At 41.3% G+C, this 13,633-nt stretch overlaps 1 pseudogene; it reads right to left on the bottom strand.

The window, feature by feature from the left end:
* Positions 1 to 219: 219 nt before the first annotated feature.
* Positions 220 to 13,241, bottom strand: LOC117017350 (serine-threonine kinase receptor-associated protein-like; annotated as a pseudogene).
* Between the last annotated feature and the right edge of the window lie 392 nt (positions 13,242 to 13,633).

Genomic DNA, 13,633 nt, shown 5'->3' with positions numbered 1-13,633 from the left:
TCTGGTAGTCTTGCGTTTTTACTTACAGGTAACACTAAGTTAGTTAGTGCCAGAACTGGACCTAATTCATATTCCTCAATATTCATTGTTCATGTTTGTCTTAAGCAGAGAGTAACTCTGAAATACTGATGCTTTCCTTCACTTGCTTGTTTTAGTCTGTAAGCTATATACTATCTGTGACACATGCCTGATACTCAGGTCTTCATTTCAAGAGTTGAGCTAGATGGAATGTGAATTTCCTGAAGCAGTTTCTTCTAGCTCCTCTTCCCATTGTCTCTGGAAAACCGATCTTTGGCTTTGCCGGCTCACCACTATCTTCTTCAGGAAGCACCCATTTCTAAAGGCCATATGTTCTTCCTACCACAGTTTGCAGTGTTCTCAATGTTCCATCTTTAGAACCACTGGCATGGAGTTCTCTATCAGGACTAAATCTCACACAGTGAATAGGACCAAAATGTCCTTTGTAGGATTATAATTCTTTTCCATTGTAATAATCATACCTACAAAGTTCAAAATCTTTACCACTTGCAACAAGATATTCTTTCTCAGGATTAAGAGATGTAGAATTGTTGGTTGCAGGAGCATCAAAGGATTTAATTGGGTCGAAACTTACTGTACTATGAAAAGCAAAAGATCATCCATAAGTTTTTACCAAGATCTCTCCCTAAGGAATGTATTCCATACTGCTAACAGAAATATTAAAATTTAGAGATTTCACTTCCGTCATAATAGCATTATCCCAAAGGTGGACAGTTTTATCATCAGCTAAAAGAATCTGTTTATTCTCACTGCACCATACAGCCTTTTTAATACTAGAGGTATGACCACTGATTTCCTTAGGTTCTGCTGCAGGTTTGTTGAAGTTGTATATGCGTAACAGGTTTTCCTGTCCCTCGGTTAACAAGTAATTACTATCTTGTGTAAAATCCACACAAGTCTTGACAATGTGTTTATGAGCCAGAGTCATCTCATCTCCTGAGACAGCATTCCGCTCTTTGACTGTGAAATCTACAGCTGCTTTGGTGGCATCATTATTCAACGTTACACACCAAATAGCAAGCTTATGACCCCAAAATATTCCAATCCAGTCTCCTGTATCTCCCTGCTTTAGTTTAGACTTACCTTAGTCCTTGCAAGCACTAATTAAGAAATAGCCATAAGGCATGATACCCCTGAAGGCCAAATCAACCACAGGCTTTGTGTGGCCGGACCAGGTGAGTGGAGTCTGCTTCATTGCTGTGGTGGTGATGCCAAAGCCAGCCAGCGGGGCTGGGGAGCTGAGGGTCACATCATTCTCTTCTCTCTTCAGCTGCTGCTCCTCAAGGCCCCTACTCTGACACTGAGGCTGGTGAGAAAACAGAAAAAGGAGGCCAATCTGGTGACACTGAGGTCAGGAAAAGGTTGGGATGGGTCAAGGGGTCTGCTTCAGTCAAACAACAACCATGGAGGGAAGAAGAGGGAGGGAGGAAATTAGAGGGTGGGGAGACTCTGAAAACGCGTGGCTATAACCCTCAGAGTCCACACCGGCAGGGAGTTAGTTTGACTTATTTCACTTTAGGTCCATCTATGTTGTTGCAAATGGTAAGATTTCCTTCTTTTTTATGGCTGAGTAATATCCATTGTATAAATGTACCACAATTTCTTTATCCAATCGTCTATTGATGAGCACTTAGGTTGCTTCCCTACGTTGGCTATTGTAAATAGTGCTGCAATGAATACAGAGGTGTATATATCTTTTTGAATTAGCGTTTTGGATTTCTTTGCATAAAGAAAGTGGAATTGCTTTGGATAAAGAAGTGGAATTGCTGGGTCATACGATAGTTCTATATTTAATTTTTTGAGAAATCTCTATACTGCTTTCCATGGCAGTTGCACCAATTTGCAATCCCAACAACAGTGCATGAGATTTCCCTTTATTCCACATCCTCACCAACACTTGTTTGTTGATTTATTGATGATAGCCATTCTGACGAGTGTAAGTTTTGACAATTATTTCTTCAAATATTTTCTTTTTGTCCCTTTTTCAGGGATTTCAAATACATGTATTAGGCTACTTGAAGTTGTTCCAGAGCTCACTGATGCTTTAAAAAAAAATCATTATTTTTTCTTTCTTTCTGTGACTCATTTAGATAGTTACTGTATCTTCAAGATTGATGTTTAATAGGTGTTAATCTCATTCAGTCTATGTTTAATCTGCAACATTTCATTTATTTTCTGTAGAAGGTTTTGTCCTAAGACTTAGTTAAGAAACTTGCAGTTTGATCCTTTTGCTTCCTGCTTTGAAAATTTGTTAATGAGATCAGAGAAGCATTTAGTCTCAGCCTAATTATTTCCCACCAGTAAGGTAAAACTTTTCTGAGTCCTGTACCCACTGACTCATAAATTATGAGATTCTATTCCCCTCTATTTGGTTGTAACAGGCAATATCCCTGCACTGTGTATGAGGTCTGACCATTAAGTTTGTGAACTTGTTGCAACAATGTTGCTAAATTTTTTTGCTATCAGAGGGATTATTCATTATGAATTTGTACCAACTGGACAAAAAGTTAACCGAGTTTACTATTTGGAAGTGCTGTAAAGGCTGTGTGAAAAGTTAGACGACCTGAACGTTTCACCAACAATTCATGGCTCTTGCATCACAACAATGCACCAGCTCACACGGCACTGTCTGTGAGGGAGTTTTTAGCCAGTAAACAAATAACTGTATTGGAACACCCTCCCTACTCACCTGATCTGGCCCCCAATGACTTCTTTCTTTACTTGAAGATAAAGGAAATATTGAAAGGAAGACATTTTGATGACATTCAGGACATCAAGATTAATACGACGAAAGCTCTGAGGCCATTCCAGAAAAAGACATCCAAAATTGCTTTGAAGGGTGGACTAAGCACTGGCTTGGTGCATAGCTTCCCAAGGGGAGGACTTCGAAGGTGACCATAGTGATATTCCACAATGAGGTATGTAGCACTTTTTCTAGGAGGAATTTTTGACCTTAATTGTCAGACCTCATATATGTCTGCTACTATTTCCTCTAATCATTTTGGGTTTTTCTTTCTCCTGCTTCAAGTGGTTTTCTCACACACATGTGTTGATAAGTGCTCTGCTGAATACTCAAGGAGAATCCTCTGCTTGTCTCTAGGGTTTTCTCTCTGTGTCACTTGCTCCTGACACGCTGTCCTGTTAACTCCAGTCTTCTTGATCGCTCTGGACTTTCAGTTCTGTCTTTTCAATTCAGTGAGCTTTCCAGACTTCACCTGGGTTACCCATTCCTGAGTTACATCCTGGACAGTCTCAAAAAAGTCAGGTGGGAAATCTCATTTCTTTCCTAGATCCCTGTGAGGGACCATTATTCTTTGTTGCCCCCCACTACACTATTCTACTCTGTCATTATGAGTTATATTTTTTTTTTTTTTTTTTTTTAGTTTCCACATCTAAGTGAGATTATACAATATTTCCCTTTCTGTGCCTGGCTTATTTCACTTAACATAATGTTTCCCGAGTTTGTCTATGTTTTCACAAATGACAGGATTTCCTTATTTTTAAAGCTGAATAACATTCCATTATATGTATGTATACTCACTTTTTTTAATTCATTTATCTGTCCACAGACACTTAGGTTGTTTACATATCTTAGCTACTGTGAATAATGCTGCCAAACATGGGTGTACAGTCAAAGTTGCAAGGGTTTCTTTTTGTGTGTGTGTTTTTTTAGTTTCTTGTATGGTTTAGATTTTATTTCTTTAACGCTGAACCTCCTAACTACATTAATACATTTTTGGTTATTGTTTCATACTAAATAAGATTTGTCTTGCTATTTTTTTTTTTAAATAAGAATCCTTTGTGGCCTGAGTTTTTCAGGTATCCCTCCACTAAGGTTTTAAATTTGCCTGTGATACGCAGAAATGAGAGTGGAGCGATATGATGAGGCATCATCTGTTTGGAGTCAGCATAGTAGAGAAAATAAAGATAAAGGATGATTCATAGAATTCAACTGGAGCTGCTATTCACCCTAAAGACTTAGGAGGTCTCAATTTTATTTTCAAATTAGGTCCTTTGTTCTTTTCCTGCTGAAAATATAGAATTCCTCCACTCCCTGCTATTCAAAAATATAAACAGCAGCAACACAGTACAAACAATTGCCAGCAACTACATCCATCACTTGCAGAGCATGTTTTGAAGGAGAATTAAATTACATGTAATTAATTTTAGAGGTTTCTGGTCTAGAGTCATGCTAATTGAAGTCCTTTTTTTAAAAAAAACAAAAACATCTCGACCTTTGAATACTCGCATGTGTAAACATTAAAAAAAACTTTTAGTTGGTGTAACAATTTTTAGTACAAAGAACAATTATGCTAGGCCACATAAGACAAAAAGGGATTCAGAAGCAACTAGCAAGAGGAAATTTTCATTAACCCTACATCCTAAATTTCAATGCTATTACCATAGTCATACTGTATATTCATTCATTTACTCATTTGATAAATAGCACTAAGTCCCTGCTATATTCCCATTGTTCTGCTAGTCCTGCTCCAGATGGCAGTGATCAAAGCAGAAATGGCTGCTCCTCTCCTAACTTTAAAAATTGCTTATGTTATTTTTATATAAGTTGACTATGAAATTAGACGTGATGACTTTATTATTATCTGGGTTGAGTCATTATCGATTAACTATTTATTTGTCTTTGAAGAATTTTTTTGTTATTGTTGGGGAGGGTTTGATCAAGAGGTTTTGGGCACCCATGAGCAGCACTTGGGTGTCCAGAAAGAATTCTTTATATACGATTTTACTCTATGCATACCTTTGCTTTCAGTATAAAGAACACTTTTTTTGCTCCTCTTTATATCTCTGGTTGTATTTTATTCCACCCCTACAAACATTTTTCCCTGTCTTCAAGCCACACTGTATTTATTTGGGTTCTCTGATCCATTAACTGCTCTGCCTATATCTATATCACACATAGAAACCTTAAACATATTTTAGGTACATCTTCATATTACCTTATATTTCTCCTTTATTACAATTACTATAGCTCACAAATATATATTAATATATATGATAATTTAAAATGTTAAGATACTTTCAAATTGTAAGTAACAAAAATATGACTCAAATCTTTGCTAAAATAATAAGGGCTTTGTTGTTGTTGTTGTTATATAGATATAGCAAGGGTTCTTGCCCTATCATTGTAAGGAGTTCCTTAGTAGCTAATGATTTTGACCCAGTTTTGATCTCTGGAAGGATTTCCCTTGTCAAATATCCACCATGGCCCCAACTGTAAGGGATATAAGGAAGGATGCACCCCTATTGCTTTAATAGTCCACGTCCTGTTGATGTGAGTTTAAGGACTTGAAAATTGCTAGGGACCAAGAAATCATAGGTTTGGGATTTTACTTACTCAGTGAAAATCTCAGGGGCTTACAACAAAACACATGTTTTCTTGCCTGTAGATCTGTAATAAACAAGTGAATTCTGTTTCCCATTGCAGGCTTCAGGTGAGGTTCAAGTCTACTTCATGTGTCCTATTGTGGATCCCTGGCTGAAGAGCAGTGTTTACTTTGGAGATGCTTTTCTACCAGTATTTCAGGAGCTTCAGAGCCCAGTCAAAGTATATTTAAGCCATCTTCTAGTGTCACATACACTCATATCTCATTGATTACAGCAAATCACCTGACCAACTCCACATATCAGTAAGAGGCAGCATGCTTTGCTATTAGAAGAAGGGTACTGCTAAGTTACATCGTAAAGGATATATATATATATATATATATATATATATATATATATATATATATAAATCCACGTTACAGTGGACAGTAATCCAATCAATCAAAGAAAATGATATTGAAAGGAATAGGCTTTTTTTTTTTTCCTATGTCTTGCTAGAATTTAACACTGATGATAAAGTTGGTAGGACTATTTTTCTAAACTTGGCATTTTCTTCCAGCTTTAATCTTCCTATATAATTTGAGAATCTCTTAGTTACATATAGTCTTGTTATATATATATATTCTTATTTTCTATATCTATGTCTATACATCTACTAGTGTTCTATATCCTTATCTCTTAGTTATATGTAATCTGTTGTCATGAAATTTATTTCCAATGTTACCAGTCGACTTCAAATTCAGTTTTCTTTTAAACTGGCCATTTTCCAGGAAAGTTAGCCCCGCATTTGTATGAGAATTTCAAACAAGTTTTCACATAGGCATATGGCCACTTGCCACTAGATAAGCCTTAAAGAAAGTGTCCAAAGCAGATGTGTGTTTTTAAAAATGTTTTTTTGAAAGAGGTACATATGTGATTTTTTAAAAAAGTTTACTGTGTAAAACCAACAGTCCTCGTATACTATCAACTGCTGGCAGGATAGAAAGTATTAAAAAGAGTAATGGCACAGTGCTTGTGTGGTAACATAACATGATGTCTGTACAATTCAGGAATATCATGGAGATGCGTTACCTTGGAGGTGGTCTTCACCCTGGGCTTCAGATCTTTCTGCCTGTGCCATCTTTCTCTGCATCAGCACCTTGTTTCCTGTCTAACTTTTCATTGACAAGCCAAAAAGAATGACTCATGCTTCTAGTGAAGTTTACTATGAAAATTACATGTGCTTGGAAAAAATACTAAACTTGGTAGACTACTGTGTGATTAATGAATTTCATAGAAGGGAACACTGAGCTCATAGAGAATGGATCTCTTAAAAAGGAAAATGTAAGGTGAGTTGACATTTCTGTTAGGTCCAGGCAGTGTCTCTACATAGAAAAAGCAAATAATTTCAGTGAGAAGACTCTGTGGAAATTCATCAGTCACTTTTTGACTTTCTATGAATTCCATACCAAATGGTACCTGCTTTAATTGAAAGATAATGCTATTTTATCACGTATTCATCCACTTATAAGTTGTCCATATATTTTCCAATTGAGCATACAGTTTGGTCTTTCATATTAGAATCCATATGAACCAGCAGATATTTCTCTGGGATTTTTGGAGACATTCTTATCTTGGGAGTCAGAAGAATAAGATGTACAACTTGAGATGTTTTGGTATTTAAAAAATGTTGAATGTTCTATAACCTCCTCCAAGATGCTTTCTCATATTTCTAGGTCATGATCATTTCTCCACAATCTAAAATCATTTTGTAGTTATAGTACATATTCTTACTATAGTAAAAATTATTTTTACACAAAGTCTCAGCATATGGAAATTTACTGTTCTATATTTTTCTGTGAAATATTTTAGTCTGTGTATATACTAATCTGAATAATTTTTGGCAATTATTTGAAAGAAGGGGGTGGGTTTTAAAATGTATCCTTGGGATAGCTAAGGGAAGCAGTAGAAAATAAAACTGATCATCAGAAGTATATTTCAGTATGATTTTAAAATGTTGGTTGAGGAGGGCTGAGGTAGGTGAAAGAAAAAGCTCCCATATATCCAATATGCTATGTTACAAGGTTACTAAAGGGTGGAGTTAAGGTTGCAGTATTTCATGTCCTGGAGAGGGCATTTGAGAAACATTTCTGAATGCAAGTGACTATGTGGTCTAGGACTATGGAAAAACTTGAAGACACACTAAGCAACGCTCGAGGTAATAAATTCATAAAACCATAAGATGTTTTGATGAAAGAAAAGATAAAGAGAGTAGTATTTTATTGTGCACGTTACTGAAATAAAGTGCAATAAATGTATAAATGTTTTATTGCATATTTACAGAAGGGACTTTCAAAGTTGCAAAGGATATTATTAATAATTTATATAAGTGCCATTATCTTTTTAAATTTAGTGTGATATTTTCAATGGTGTTTACTGGGTAATACTTGTATTATGTCCATAATTTATTTCTGAGATGTTATTAGAATATATCATGAAATTACTTGCTGTGCTTACTGAAATATTGCTAAAGATATCTTTCAATAGGTAATAAAGCATGTTCTCTATGAGAACCTATAGGTTCAGGGGAAATTTTTCTCTATTAGCAGTATCAAAAATAGCCGTGCTTTACTTGTACAACTGATTTACTTCTGCCTTATAGACAGTCAAGTCATTCAACAAAAAAATAACTGCCAGGGGTGCCAAAAAATATATACATTTTAAGAGACTTTATCTATATATTACTTTTTGAAGTTGAATTCAATTACTGTAGCAATGTGTTGTATGATGTTCACTCAAAAGATGGCATTAATCAAATGAATGCTATTGTCATTCATTGCATGACAATATTAATACAGTTTTTTCTTTTCTTAAAATGTGTATATATATTTTTTGGCACCCTCTGTATTTAGGGCTTACTGTGTGTCACCTGCTGTGCTAGGCACCAAAGAGATTGCTGTTAACAAAACAGTCAAAAATTCCTCAGGAAGCTTATATTCTAGGGGGGGAAGTACATAACAAACAACACAAATGAGTGACACATACAGTATTCCAGATGATGAAAGTGTTTTGGAGAAAAAAAAACAAAAAGGGAGAGAAGGTAGGGAAGGGATGGTGCAATTTCAGGGATCCAAGGAGTCATCACCGAGATAATGACATTTATGCAAGAGCTCAGAATGTAAGAGAGAAAGCTATGTGCATATCTGTGGGAAGAATTTTCCAGGCTGAGGGAAGGGCAAGTAGAAAAGCTCTGAGGTGGGGGCATAGATATACCGTGTTTCCCTGAAAATAAGACCTCCGGACAATCAGCTCTAATGCGTCTTTTGGAGCAAAAATTAATATAAGACCCGGTCTTATATTAATCATATAAGACCTGGTCTTTTATTATAGTAAAATAAGACCCGGTTTTATATTAATTTTTGCTCCAAAGGACACATTAGAGCTGATTTTCTGTCTAGGTCTTATTTTTGGGGAAACAGGGTAGTATTTGAATAACAGCAAGGAGTCAGGAATGACTGAAGAAAAATAAACAAAGGTACAAGTAAGTAAGAAGTGAGGTAAGGGGATGCATCAGTTTTAGTCCTACCACCAGACAGGAAACACCAGCAATTTGAACAGGGAAAGTTTACTATAAGTAAATATTAATTAGGATAGGAGATTAGAGTAATAGTAAGAAGAGACTAGTAAGGTGTAGAAAGTGCTAGTGAGCATAGAAATAGTAGATAGAGAAGCAGCAACTACTACTAATGCTGAGATAGAGCATCCAAGGAAGGAAAAACATCTGGAAAGGGGGTCTTGTCATGCAGGGATTCTGGTCCCGCTCCCCACATAAAAACGCAGGACATGGTGAGGACAAAAAGAAGCACCAATGGAGCCATGGCTAGGGGGTTCATACCACTGTAGTCTCGCTGGCGGCTGGGTTGGAGATACGGGAAACAGAAGCCACACTATCTGCAGTCTGCTGTCTGCTTCTCTGCCAACAAACCCGCCAGTGTAGCCACGGTGGTTATATTAGTGGCTAATGGCCAACCGGTAATAGCTGATGGCCTACTAGTCACAGCTGATGGCCATCTACTACCCAAGCCAGCACCTTCCCATATGAAGGCGAGAGCCTGGAAACTGCTCTCCTGGCTCTGTCCCCACACTCTACCCTCCAGGGTCTCGCCTCACAATCTACACAACAAGCGTCTTCCACGAGGGGCCCCATGTCATATTAGTCTATAGGCACCAACGGGCAGAAATAAATAGTCGTCTTAAGAACCAACAATGGCAAATAGCTTCCATCTGGGAGGATACATGCTAGCTTTTTGTCCTGGGAAAGGAGGGTCGCTGTCACCGACCTTTCCCGGTTTGTGGTACCAGACGTTTATGGCAGTGCCTGGGGTGCCTTGCATAGTTTTAACGTGTAACAGAATAGGGGACCCCATAATAGGCCATAGCAAGAGAGCATAGGTTCCCCGCAAAATCAGCCTGACATCGGGACTTCCTTATACCACAGTCACTTGCGGTGGCTACTCAGCAACTATCCCTGGCATCACTTGCAAATCGTGGGTCAAATCAGTGCCCCATGGGGCTATCAGGCCCAACCACCGACAGTGGGGGCTTTTGACCCACGCATTAGGGTCACCTCCTTTCCCTGCCCTAGGTCCCAGAGCTCCTGCCACATGGCTTGACCCCACAGTGGACGGTGTCCTACCAACAAGTTTGGTGTTTCCACGTGGGAAGCCACAACGTTAGGCCCCGGAACACTGCCCAGCTGTCAGTACAAATAACTAGGGGCCGGGGCTCATAGCTGATTATCATCCACACAGCCCGTAGCTCAGCCCACTGGCTACTCTGGCCCGTCCCAGTATCAAACTAAATGGTGTCTGCTTTGGGCTGCACACCAATAGCTGTCCAAACAGCTGCAGCTCCCAGCTAGAGCCATCAGTATACCAGGCATCTTTAGGTACTGGGGGCTGTCCTTCTTTGTAGGGTGAGGGCTCCAAGTCCTCCTCTCTAGGCAGAGCCCTTGGCTCAGCCTGGGCTACAAGCTCCACAGGCACCAGGACCTGTTGTAGCTCTGTGCTCAAAGGGCTTGAACTAAGGGTACTACGTTGCTCCAAGTAGGCACCCCATTTGGCGAGAGTGGTGGTCTGTGCCACCCCCATTTTGGGTCCCTGGATCCACATACAGACCCACCCCTGGATGGAATAGGTTGTTTGAACCAACACCTGTGCCGTTCCCTGTGATGGCTTCTGTTGCCACTAGGGCTGCGTACATAGCAGCCAGTTGTTTCTCTATTAGAGAGTAGCAGACTTCCGCTCCTTTCCACATTGGGACCAAAATCCCACTGGCAACCGGAGACGCTCCTGCCGTTGCCAGAGGCCTCAACCGTATCCCTCTTGGGTTATGTGAACATCAAGTTCAAACAGGCGACCAGAGTCTACTACTTGCAGAGCCTGTGCCTGCTGCACTGCCTGTTTTGTGGCAACAAAGTCTTGCTCTATAGCCTCTGTCCAATCCCATGAGGCCCCCTTTTTATCATGTTATACAAGTGCCTTGCCATTTGTGCTAAACGTGATACAAACACCTACCAATACCCTAGCAGACCCAAATACATCTGCAGTTGGGAGACCTTGGTCGGCTTGAGAAATGCTTGTATTTTATCAATAATCACTCAGATAAGACCTTTGTCTTACCTGACCACACAACATCCAAAAACTTGATAGATAAGTCAGGACCTTGGACCTTTTCCTCCTTCACTGCCCAGCCACGTGACTTCAGGTGGCAGAGAAGAGAGGAAGCTGCTTATTCTAAATCTGAAAAAGAATCAGAAGTTAGTAATATGTCATCAACATAGTGAAACAAGATCACAGAGGACGGGTGATCCCACTGTGCCAAGTCCTGGGCTATGAGTCCATGGCAAACAGTGGGGCTATACAAGTATCCTTGTGGAAGGACTTGAAAAGTTCATTGCCACCGTCCCAAGTAAAAGCAAACTGCTCTTGACACTTAGGTGCAATGTCAATGGAGAAAAAAGCATTCGACAAGTCCACTACATAGTGATATGTTCCCAGGCGGACAGTCAGACGATCCATCAAATCGTGAGTTAAAGGCACTGCAGTGTGCAAAGGTGGCGTCACCTTATTTAACTCCCTATAGTCCACAGTCATTCGCCAGGTCCCATCTGGCTTCTTGACAGGCCATACTGGGGAGTTAAAGGGACTGTGCGTCGGCCTCACAATATGTGTCTTCTCCAATTCCAAAACTGTACGACCAATCTCCTCCTGTCCTCCTGGCAGGTGGTACTGTCGCACTGTAACCACGCACCGGGGCTGCGGCAACACTTGAGGAGGGTGGTGAGCATGCCGGCGTGTCACCACTTTCACCACCTGTATCCAGAGATGGAACTCTCCCACTGACGTCTGTAAGCTGAGGCCATGTAGAACGTCCACCCCTACAATATATTCCGGGACAGGGGAAACATATACTGTTTAGGTTCAGGGAAGGGAAGCCTTCCTATACCCTGTGGTAAGGAAACGGCTTTCACAGTCACAGTCTTTCCCCCGTAGCCATCAATGCAGATTGCTGATCCGGGGAACAGTTCTGGGTTCCCATAAACAAGACTGCAGTCTGTGCCGGTGTCAGCTACGGCTAAAACCCTCTGCACATTAGACAGGGACCAATGTATGGACAGTTCCACGTGGGGTCTCAGGTCCCCTCTCGTCCCCTCTGACCGGGTACCTTGGCCCCGCCCCTAATCAAGCTGAAAGGAGTCGGCCTCAAGCGGCTGCATGAAATCCTGGAGGGACACAGGTCGTGATTTCCTGGACTTCTCCTCTAGGCTTCACCGGAATTGCTTTTCCAGACACAGCTGTTTCCAAGTTTTAACAAGAGTGCATTGGGTTATTGGTATATTTTTTCCTGATCAACCCCCACTGCTACAAGATCACACCACATCTGTGTGCATGTTACTCTCTGAGGCCCGCGACCTCGCCCCCTTACTTTTGATTTGGGCTTCCAGGTCTTGACTTCTCGGACCTCAAGTCTTAACTTTCCTTGCCACTGGCTTTCAACATCCCCCAAGGCGGCCATGGCAGAGGTAACTTCATGGATCCGCTGCCCCACATAAGGCATAAGAATGGCAACCAAGGATCCAAAAGCACTTGCAGGTGCAGTATCCAAAACCAGATCTCTCATGCTGGTTGTGAAATGCTCGTCATCTGGCCCCCGCATATTAGGGTTGAACATAGCATGTTTCATACCCATTTCATTGATGATTTGAATAAGTTCAGTATACAATTGCCATTTACTCACAGTGTCTGGCAGCTCACCAGCCTGTCCCCATATTGTGCATATCGCAGCAGTGAGCCACTCCCTTAGTGTGTGGTTGCCCTGGTCTGGGGCCAACCTGTGGCAATTCTGTAACTTTTGTCGCAGAGTCGGATGCACTGCCAGGGAGGTTAGCTTAGCCATCTCGCCTGGGGAGCAGAGAATGCTGTATACCCCCTCATCCCATAAATGTAATAGCCAAGCCGAGACTGGCTTTCCAGGGCACTGTCAGCACTGCCTCCCCAGCTACTGCAACTCAGTGTGGGTGTAAGGGGTGTAGGTTGTAAACTCAGCCACTGCTGAGTCCCGGAAGCAACACCCCCGGGACTCAAAGGTTGCTCATGCTTTACCTTTTGTTTCACGATGGGCTGGGCATGGGACTTAAGAGCTACATCGCTCCCACTCGCTTCGTCTGCCTCTGCCTTAGAGTCTCCACTGTGGAGCTCCTCCTCTAACAGGTGGACCTGAGCTTCCAGCGTCTCCCACCAGGACTGCTGATCCCGTACCTGGCCTATTTCATTAAGCGTGTCTTCCGTGTTAGGACGCAACGCAGTGAGGAACATCCAGCCCACGTGGCTGGCTGTACCCTTCGCCTCCTCTGGCAACCACTCAGTCAGAACCAGCAGGGCCCTCTCCACGCTGGCCAGAGAGCCATCCATGTCCTCCCACCCCTTCTCAGGGGTCCAACTCCTGAGAACAGTGGCTACCCAGTACCACACATTGTGGTACCACATGTCTTCCTGCCCAGAGGCAGAGACTATTCCTACCTGGCTGGAATCCTGCTCGCCACACCAGGCGTCCAATTGGGTGGAGGCTTCGGTATAAGATGTCTGCAACTCTAGGAGCCCACGGCAGCAGCAGACCACCATAGGAAGGTGGTGCCCACTACGGCCAACAGGGTGGCGTGCCAATCTGAGGTTAGAGACGCCCACCAATTCACGGAGGGGTCACATTT

This window comes from Rhinolophus ferrumequinum, chromosome 25, assembly GCF_004115265.2.
Source record: "Rhinolophus ferrumequinum isolate MPI-CBG mRhiFer1 chromosome 25, mRhiFer1_v1.p, whole genome shotgun sequence".
NCBI lineage: Eukaryota > Metazoa > Chordata > Mammalia > Chiroptera > Rhinolophidae > Rhinolophus > Rhinolophus ferrumequinum.
Note: the sequence above shows the minus strand (reverse complement) of the source record. Positions and strands in the feature narration are given on the sequence as shown.